The sequence below is a fragment of the Halyomorpha halys genome, unplaced genomic scaffold, assembly GCF_000696795.3.
Source record: "Halyomorpha halys isolate HHAL.00 unplaced genomic scaffold, Hhal_1.1 Scaffold1988.1, whole genome shotgun sequence".
In the NCBI taxonomy this organism is placed as follows: Eukaryota; Metazoa; Arthropoda; class Insecta; order Hemiptera; family Pentatomidae; genus Halyomorpha; species Halyomorpha halys.
This window is the reverse complement of record NW_027114363.1, coordinates 46-10,941: the sequence shown is the minus strand read 5'-3', so window position 1 is coordinate 10,941 and position 10,896 is coordinate 46.

The window sequence follows — 10,896 nt, the reverse complement described above, 5'->3', positions numbered from 1 at the left end:
TATTATAATTAGTACACGAATTTGCTATTTCTGAATTAAGGCTCAGTGATTTAATAATTTGAATTTGACATACGCAATATATTACGATAAACATTTTCAATTGTTCTATTATTCATAAGTATATTAACTTTAGTTGAACTAAATTTGTAATTAAATCCAGAGGTTAAGTGTACTGCTGCCAGTATCGATTGATTTCTTCAAAAGTTTAGGTCGTTTTGGGAAATCGAGTCCCTATCTGATTTGATGTTTAAAATCAGTTATATATTGATGAACCGAGATGATTGAATCCACTTGTCGGTTATAAATCGTTCCTTCTTACAAAAATTAATTGGTCAACTTGTTGGGAGAAAAAAAAAATTCTATGAAGAAATATATAACCTACAATGTATCATAACATAACTCGGTATCAACATCCGATAGTACTTCTCATTCATAGCACAAGAATCCATTACAATTTTAATTTTCATGGAAAGTCAACTTAAAAATCATTCTTTCGACGGACTATTCAATTGTTTTTATTTTTTATAGTTCCCCCTTTTTAAAAAAAAATATGAAATATTCATAGATATGCTAATGAAGAATTAATAATTTCGTTTTTTCGTAGGAACTTATATGGAAAAAGAAAAACTGCAAAGTAAAATTAGTATCAAAGATAAATGGAAAGATTAGCGAAAATTTCAGCGGTGTATAATGAAAGCAGTTGTAGATGAATCATAATATAAGATCGATTAATTTGCAGTTTAATCTTGACGATGGGGCACAACCCCGAAACGTCAAGATATTTTAAGTAAGATTTAAAAAAAATAAAATTACCAGGAACTTCGGTTCACATAAATTACTGAATAAAAACATGATTCTTATTTTAACGTGGTTAAAAATTATAGTCATTATTCTTGGTGAATTGCAGTGTGATATATATCTACGTTTCCTGCTTAAGCCCTTGGTACTGTAGAAGTATGCCAGGACGAACAAAGATTGAATCCTAGCAAATTGCACCTTCATGATAAATGCAGTTATTAGCATCGTTAAAGATAAACAAACGAATCTCTTCTTCTATTTTTGAACTGGAACAAAATACATTTCTACCCGAAGTACTTTTAGATGCTCCATGTAATATTAATTAGAGCATCGTTTGATTGGGAATATTTTTATAAAATTAACAAAAGGAAACGAAATAATAACCTCGCTCGACCTAAATCCCTACTGTTTATATTATAGTTGCTCTCATTTAATTTAATCACAAAAAAAAAGTTCTTTCCGTTCTATTATAGTAATTTTATGTTTAAGGGAGATTGGGGTGGCTTAGTGAGTAAGGCGCGCTGCTAAATCCAATGACTTGGGCTCAAACCCGGCTTATTTTGTCACTGTGGTCGTGAGTTAACTCTGTGGATTAGGGGAACCCTCCGTGGTTCGCCCAGCCTCATAAAGTGGGCCTGAGGACCGCCGCGGTTGAGTGGTATTATGAACAAATCACCTCCTAGCACAATCTTTGATCAAGAAACAGTACTTCCAGTGATCCTCACAAAGTACTGAACATCTCACCCTTCATGCGTTGTAGTGGTAAAGATTTTCATTGAACTTTTATTTTATGTTTTATAAATATGTAACACAAAATAAAAGTTCGATTAAAATTAATGTCTGATATCATTTTAAATTATTTTATGAATATTAATATTATAAATAGGTCGATAAAGATATTCGAAAATCTTCACAATTGTTATTTATTTAAATAATATTTCAAGTATCTATTGTAGAAATCATTGTTGATTTTTAAAATTTAAATGCATATATTTGAATAAATAATTGCTTCAGAAAAACTGGATAAAATCATTAGAAACGTTATTAAAGGAAATGCAATGCAAATTATCTTACTTATTTTCTCACTGTTTATTTGTAATATTAATAATAATATTTATTCCTGAATTATTGTGATATTACTGAGTTTATTTTTAAAACTTCAATCTATAATTAGAACACTACTTTTTAATATATCTGTTTTTGATTAATTTATATTTATTTATTTATTTGATTTTGATCAGTAGGGGCGTCCCAAAAGAATTACGTCTAAAAGCTGAAACCGTTGAGATGTAATTAATCTGAAGATTTCATTACATTCAGTAGAGAAATAAACATCTGATTTCTTCTTACTAATTTTTGGAAAGTTATGTCCGATTACTACTGGTAATGATTGTTCTGCCTATCAAGGATACCACGAAGTGAATATGTAATGAAACAGCCCTATAGAGCGACACAATAGGCTCTGTGAAGGGGAGCTCTGGGTTTCTAGGTCATCAGGGAACTTTCCGTACTGTTCAGGCAACCGTAAAGTTTTATGTAAATACATAATTAAGTGAAAGTGAACATAGATTTCAACTGAATCGGATTGAGTTGTTATCTCTGTAGATTTATCGGGCCGAATCGATTTTTCTTTTAGAGCGTTACGGATAGCTAAGATAAAATCGATATTTCACACAAAGGAACGGTAGATCAGTAGATATTATTATTATTTATTTTGAATATGTAATGCGCAACAGTACTTAGAAACATTATTGCGTGAACTATTTCATGGAACTGGAATAAAATAAATCGGCGTATTAACAGCAAGTGACAACGCTGGTCACGATAAAATTGACATTATTTCTGGGACTTATCTCATGAACGCAACCTTGACCATCTTCTAATTAACATACGGTCAAGGTATAAAACTCAATTCGGTCAAATTCTATTAAAAAGAAAAATTAAATATTCACACCAATATTATACATGTTTATAATTCAAGTAAATTCAGTAAATAAATAAATAACTAAATAATATATGTAAATAAAATATATATAAATTGAGCATGACGTATTAATTTTCTAATAGAATTCACATCAAAATAAAGGAATAAAAAAAAAATAATTTTTTTCATTTTATTTACTTATTTATTTTTTTTTTTATTGTAACCAGAATAATGTTAGGTCACAACCTCAGCTTAAATAATAGGTTCCTAATTTTTCTTGAACTGTGATATAATTTCTGTTGGAAATAAAAAGTAATACAAAAAATATATCTAATATTCATATTTTTATTTATTGATTTTATCTGATATGGTTATTCTATACTAAATATACAAATATAATATGTATATAGTTCAGGTAACAGGTAAATTCAGTAAATGAAATGGAAAAATCTTTATGCATACAAAATTAATTACATATTTTTCTCCAAAATTTAGAAAGACCATTCATCAACCTAATCAATTAAAGTAAAGCCTGTTACTGGGAATTATTAATGGTTCTCAAATCCAATATGTTATTTATTAGTTATGAACAGTTTTTTTTTAGACTCAATAATTGATTATTGTTTAGTTTGGTTCTCAACAGAAATAAAAATTAACTTGCCGATCTGTATCTGTCCTGTGATACAAACTTTTTAGTTTGTGATGAAAGTTTTTTAGTGAACAGAATCAGTAATAGGATTATTCTCTATTTTCATTAAAATTTGGCCGAAAATACTATCTAAAATTACACACGAGATAATTCTTACTTCATTTTTTGAATATATTTAAATTAAATTATCAAAAAATAATTGAATCATTTTTCTTTGAAACGGCCAATAAATACCAAAATAGGTTTGATAGTAATCCAGAAAAAAAGTCTCCATACTACAGTTTGAAACCTTAACAAATCTAAAATTAGATTGTATGATATGAAAAAATTCTTCAAATTCAAATACAAATTTGTCCTACCTTCAGAGACAAAAAATATGGAAAATATGCAGTTTAGGACTAGAAAGGTTTTAAATATTAATGATTCAATTAACTGCGAATCACGAGGTTTAAAATTATTCCAAATATTCCTAACTTACTTTTAATTAGTTCTTCAACTCAATTCATCAACCACTTGTACGTGGGAGAAACTTACGCTCATAAGTTTTAATTATTAATTTTTTTTTTGTTTTAAACTTTTTCATTGAATTTAATAGGCTTGTTATAAAAACAAATATTTCAAACCAATCTTCGAGGAGAAAGTAAAGGTAATTTACCTTGGAAAAGGTTGATACAGAAAAAAATTTAGCTTAGGATTTAATGTTGATGGTGAGGTTTAAACTAGATGACCTGGAAATTTATCTCAGCAATAACTAAAAATAGATATCTCAAAAAACAAAACAAAATTGTTTTTGTTTGTTGGTCCAATATTTTTAAGTACTCTGAACGAGTGTTACTTTTCACCAGATTTTGGGTTTGAAATGGTAGTCTGGGCCGTCTTTAGCTCAGGTCTATTGTTCTGAGATCTGCGGGCGCCGGTTCCAATCCGGTCTGGGGACGTAGACTTTTTATTAAGTGGCGGTCCCACAACATTAAAAACTTGACTCCTACCATGGTCAGAATAGGTTGTTCACCTATAGATTACCAGGCAACATCACCCTCGCTGTGGATTACCTTAATTTTTACCATCTTGCGAAATCAAAAGATTACTTTTACCCCAAGGATACCTCAGTTCCCTTGGGGCAAAAGTAAAAGAATAAACCACTATGTTGCATTGGTCGATTTCTAATTTTTTTTTTTTTTTTTTTTTTTGTCAAATGTCTGTAGAAAGTTCATGAGCAAGTTGGGGAACTTTGCAACATTTTCCTAAATTCATTTTGGGAAAGTGCTGCAAGGTTTAGAAGTTCACAAGTATTTGTAATCTCGAAATCTATAACTGGTGCTGTCATTTATATTTCAATACTGTAATTATTAGAGAAAAAACATTAAAACAGATTAGAATAAAATAGAAATCAACATTAGTTTATGCTTAAAAATATATGAAAAATATTAATGTTTGTTTTTTTAATTTTTTTATACATACCTTGGAATAAAAATACAGATAAAAAAAAATATGTCAATGCATAAATTTTTATTCAATATAAATTTGGACCAAAATAAATCCAATTTTTTCTCTATTTCTTTAAATTAATATTGTATGCAGGTATTAATATGTACAAGAGGATTTTTTGTTTTATTTTAATTATTTACCTCAGATGTTTTTTTATTTTGCTATTATTTATTTCATTTATCCGCACATGTTTATTTACGGTGTGTACATATTCCTACAATTATAAGTTTAGTTTCAACTCATTAATTTTATTGTATTTTTATATTCTTTATTTACTTTTATATTTTTCTTTCACATACATATATATGGTATGGTATAGAATGCATATTGCCCTTGAGTGTGGCAGATTGTATTTTTACAATAAACGTTTTATTAAAAAAATATTTTTCTCAATTGATATGGAATTACTATTGGGTTGAAAGTAAAATATTCCTGATTTCTTGTGCAAAATTATCCGCATTTACATTTACAGAAGTGACGACTAATAAAAGATTAATTATTAAAACTGACATTTACTTCTTGATGAAAGATAGAATGTAAAAAAAAAAGAAGATTACATTCACCATTATACTTTGGAAGTATTACCTTCATGTAAGGTAAATTGAATAAATTCATAAATAAATGATTGGATAAATTCATACAAAGTACATTGAAAGTATTACCTTGGAAAAGGAGCAATCCAGCAATTATAGTTTGAGATATGTTATTTTACGGAGAATCTCATTTTCCTCCTTTCATTACCACTGGTAGACAACACTCAGTTACATTAAACATTTGACGTCAATGGATTAGCGTTATACTTTCAGGAGCAATGTAACTTTTTTCGAAGGCACATTAAGTAGCCCTTTATAGATAAAATTCTTTCATTGTTTTCCTTTTGGTAATTTGATTTTTTGGTAACCACGATAAATATTTGGAAATAATTGAACTTAACAGTACTTCTCGGCGTTAACAATAGGTGCCCAATAATCTCTTTATGTTTTGGGTTCTATAGCAAGTACGGAGCTAAAATGGTGGAATTACAGCTCCGCTATCATTAGAGATAAATTTACAACCTTCACTGATGGAAGCATAGCCGCAAATGCAAACAACTCGCTTCCTAAGTGATTTATACAAAGTGTAGGGCTTTGCTAATGCGCCATATCAGAAGGGGATCGCACTATGTCAGCGCCAATGGTCGAGAAACACTTCTGCAGTAATTGTCTTTCGGGAGCCGTGTCACGACCTGCTATTTATGGGCGCCTTATCTCCTGATTTAACTTTCCCCTTCCGAGCAACTTTTACTTGGGCTACAGTAAATTTTTAAAAAGGTCGGGATGAGTTTTATTGCACTTTAAGAGTTGAAAGGCCCGAGAAACCGCCAACTCCCCGGGTTTAGGAACACCGTGGATTAATTATTACAGACCTGTGTAAAACTTGTTTGTAAACATTTCTCAAATGTTGTCCGATCATCAAATGTTTTTTCAGTGCGACATTATTAATGATCTTGTTAAAGAAAACTAACCCTTTGTTGATTATTATTTTGAAGAAATAAAAAACAGAAAAAACAAAAAACGATAATGGACAATTTCTAAAAATAAAAAAATAGTCCTTTCTGTTCAATATTCCCTTCAATACTCTTGAATGTCTGTAAATTGATTCAGATATTATTGGTATTAAAATGCTTTTTATTTATTTATTCTGCTTACAAAACAATTAGGCATATATTAATCATATATCGTCAGTGCAGTGGCGATGTAGCGTTTACGTTAAAAGAAACATATGCTGAACATTAGGAACGGGGGTCACAGAGCGCTCGGTTCGGAACTTTGTGGGTTCGATTCCCACCTGGGAAAGTTTAGTATTTATATCTTTGCGGCCTCAAGAAATGAATCTTGACACTCCCATCTTGGTTAAAACGCAACGGTAACTTTAAAGTAGACACCAGGAGTAAGTAAAAGGGTCACAGAATGGATACATCAAACCTCAGCTAAGTATTTCACTATATACCTTCAAGAACGAACAGTCGAAAAAAGTTGTATACAATTTGATTTATGTAACAGATACGTAATGAAATTTACTAATTCATGTTTTATTTGTATTTTAGAGGGACCGAAAAAAAAATGTAAAAAGGACAACTAGGCCCACTTGCTGGACTAGTTCCCCACATCAGTTACCAATGCCAACTCGCTACACATCTAAACATTTCTGGAAGAATTTTGTTTTGGGGTAAAAGATTTACGGTAGCAACTATATATTATATACATAATATATAATTTGATACATGTCACTTAATAATTATGTATTTTTAATTAGTGAAGCCAAAGTAGATCTTTTTAGTATAGAAAAAAAGATTACAAAGTAAATGTGCAGCCAAACATATATAGGTAGCCATTTTGGCTTTGCATCGATGTTTTAACCAACTTATGCTAAAAGGAACCAACCAATATTTGTTTTTATCGCGTTTTTTTCGGTGCTAAATAAATTTGTATTGATAGATGTCTGTTCTATCAGAAAACATATATCCAGAGATAGTATATGACGGAATATGGTTTGTAGGGAGGGTCTTATCCTTGGATACTGTTTCTCACAAATATAGGAGCTGCCCACAAGTGAGGCATGATCATGTGTCATGTAATTTCACTGATTGCGCAATCACTGAACTACCAATACGAGGCATATTAGTGGGTCTTTTATACATGTTGGGAATGCTTAAATTGTTTAAGTTTAAAAAAAAAAATCGTCGTATGTTTGTACTCAATCTAACTAGCGGAGCACTGCCATTTGGAAGGCCGTATTTCATCAAATAGGCTCATGTCAAGAATATGATAAGCCATATGATGTAAATGAGCAATTTTAACTTCTGAAAAACTCTGCAATCCTAATTCAAAATTGAGCAATAATTCTAATCAATTCTTGATTATTATTAATAAAAAAAAGCACATTCTTTCGAAAAATAAATTTATAAACTATAACTATAAATAAAAGTAAATTATAATTATAACACATAAACCAAATAGCTCAGAAGTAAACAAGACTTGGCTCGTTCGCTAGAAGACAGAAATAACTCCTCTTAGGAAATCAAGGTTTATTTTATATTTTATACGCGTCAGCAAATTTTCAGTCAGTCGAAGGACCTAGGAGAATTTACGAGGCGATTCCTATCCCGGAATGAAATATGGAGCTGAAAGTGGATATCCAAAGGTTAGTGGGTATCCGAGCTCAGGCCAACCAATGTTTTTCGCTCATGATTGATCGTCCACAACCCAAGTTCTCACTAGACCTCTGGCATTTCGTCTGTAATAGTTGATGTTGAGTTCAATCTGCATGCTCTAGGAGTTCCAGTGTCCTCGTTAAACAATTTAAGGAGGGAGTTGGTCTACATGCTATATGGTGACTTAATGTTTTTCCATAGTTAACTGATACTCGATAAAAATCTTGCAGAGTTGGGCGAACATTTTTCGATTGCCGTTTGACGACTATATTTTTAGTCATTAAAAATAATCATGACTGTACATAATACTTTGTAAAAAAAGGTTCTATTAAGCCTCTTCAGATGGCTGACGAAAACAGTTATAGTTGCTATTCATCATTGTTGGTATAACCCTGTTTTTTGAGTCACTGAACATGTATCTGAGGTTTGATGACAGATATTTAACCGGGTGCATTTTATTTATTTTTTTTTTTCCAAAAAAAAAAAGAAAAGTCAGATTTGTTCTTAGTGTTAGATGTGTTTCTACATTTTGGAAGCTATTGTTTTTGGTCGTTTTTATAGTTTAATAAAATTTTAGTCATATTGAATATTCATGATCTAAAATTCCGACTAGAAATTTATTAATTTTCTTAGTAGATTAAATTTTAAATCAACATATGCTTGTCTCTGAATCCTAGGCAGGGCAATGTCAACGCAATATTTGAGTTATATGGAATGAAATATCGATTTAAATGTTTACAAGTAGAGTTCTGGATAGGCCAGATCATCCACTCATGTCCAGAGCGTTTGTGGCTTTAGGTGTCTAACTCACAATCATCCTCCTATACCGCTTTCAATACCATTGGCGCAGAGGGAAGCTCAAGAATTTTCTGGAGCTCTGCTTTGTGTGGCGTCACAAGTGGGATGGATTAGTTTGAAGGGACATCAGGCTGAGTGTAAGTTAGTAGCTATGAATGTGATACGTGGGATTAGTCTCATGTAAAGGTTACTAGAAAATACTTAAGAATAATCAATAACGAAATTACAAATTTTTCTCAAGGTTAGATTTAAACACAAATTGGAAACTAGATTTAATTAAAAAAATAAGACTTCTGTCTGATGTCAATTTATTATTTTTCATAAATATTATTATAAAAATAATAAGTGGATCCAGAAAAGCTTTCACAATATGATAACGGAGGAGTTAATTAAATAGAGATGGTGCAGCTTGGTCCATAATTAAAATAATAATTATTTTTATAAGGCATATATTGAAATATTAATTAGAAGTTATTGATTATTTTTTTAAATTTTTAGTATTTATTTTCTAGACATAAATCTCTGAAAATATCTATAAAAGCCAAGCTCAGGGAAAGTAACATTAAAGATTAAAACAAAAAAAACAAAATTTCAAACAGAATAAAGATAATTTATGTAAAAAAAAAAGGCTCAAAACCTTTACATTAAATTGGTATATTAATTGTGACATTAACTAAACATTCTGTAAACTAAGATAAGAGTATTTAGTCTTTATCGGATTTTCGTAAACTGGCCGAATGAGTCAATAATAAAATGTTTAGTCCCAAGAGGATTCATTAATGTTATGATTGAAGGAGCTTCCAGATTTAGACTTGTAGAAAATGTAATATTAACTTATGGATTATACAAAATTCTGGAATAATTTGAAAAATTGAATTACAGATCAGGAGCAGTGGAGCCGAGGTACTAAATTACCTGTTCCATTAATCAAAGACTTACAACAGATTAATACAAGTAATGTTGGACAGGGGAATTAAAACGTTGCCTCTCGTTTACAACATCGTCCCGGGTCGTTTAGAACCATTTATCATTTTTAATGGATTGATTATTTAATTAACAGAAATAGAATAATAAATATAAACCTATTATTTAATTAACAGAAATAGAATAATAAATAGAAACCTGTTATTTAATTAACAGAAATAGAATAATAAATGAAAACTATCTGATAAGTAAAAGATTGGATAAAACAGAAAAAAAGGGAAATCCGGCTAATACAGATTTTTAAATGTTTGCGAATGATGAAATTTTATCTATTGATTGGAGTAATGAATTTCATCAAAGAATTTTGGATGATCTATATGCTTATTTTTTTTTAAAATAATTTATTTATTGTTATTTACAACTCTATACACATATATACAACAAGTAAATTTATTGTAGGTGGCATGATACAAACATGTGGAGAATCTACCCACTGATAGAACTCCAATAACATTCCTAGAGGAGAGATCTGGAGGCCATCTTCTTTTCAGACGCCTAGGAGGATTATTAGGTAATAAAGGAGAATCCAGGTTAGAAACAAATGGATTTGGGTGGTTGAGAAGTTTATTATGGAAGGAACGGTATCTGGTTCTGGCCATATCGAAAACACATGGAACATTGAGGTCTTTGACTTGATTTGTGACAAAATAAGGAGCATTAACGATTTTACGAAGGGTTTTGGACTGTAAGGATTGGTTCTGGAGGAATTTGATGGCTTAGTGTAGCCCCAAAGCTCAACTCCGTATGTCCAGATAATAGTCATGTAGATCAGTCTTTTGTAATGGATTGGCAATTTAGACCGTTTGTCTAGTAAATGTAAATGCTTATTTAAATTAAATTTTATTAGTACCAGTTTGATGATTTAAAATGTTTAGTAATTATGTATTAATGAAAATAATAGATAACTTATAATAAAAATATCCATGTAGTCTCAACATGTTTATTTTCTTAATACTCCTACGTTTCGGCATAAAAATGTCTTATTTATAATATCACTGCTAACCAAGTCATTAAAAAAATTGCAGGCCTTTAGTAGAGAGAATATGGGGGAGCTGGTGCACC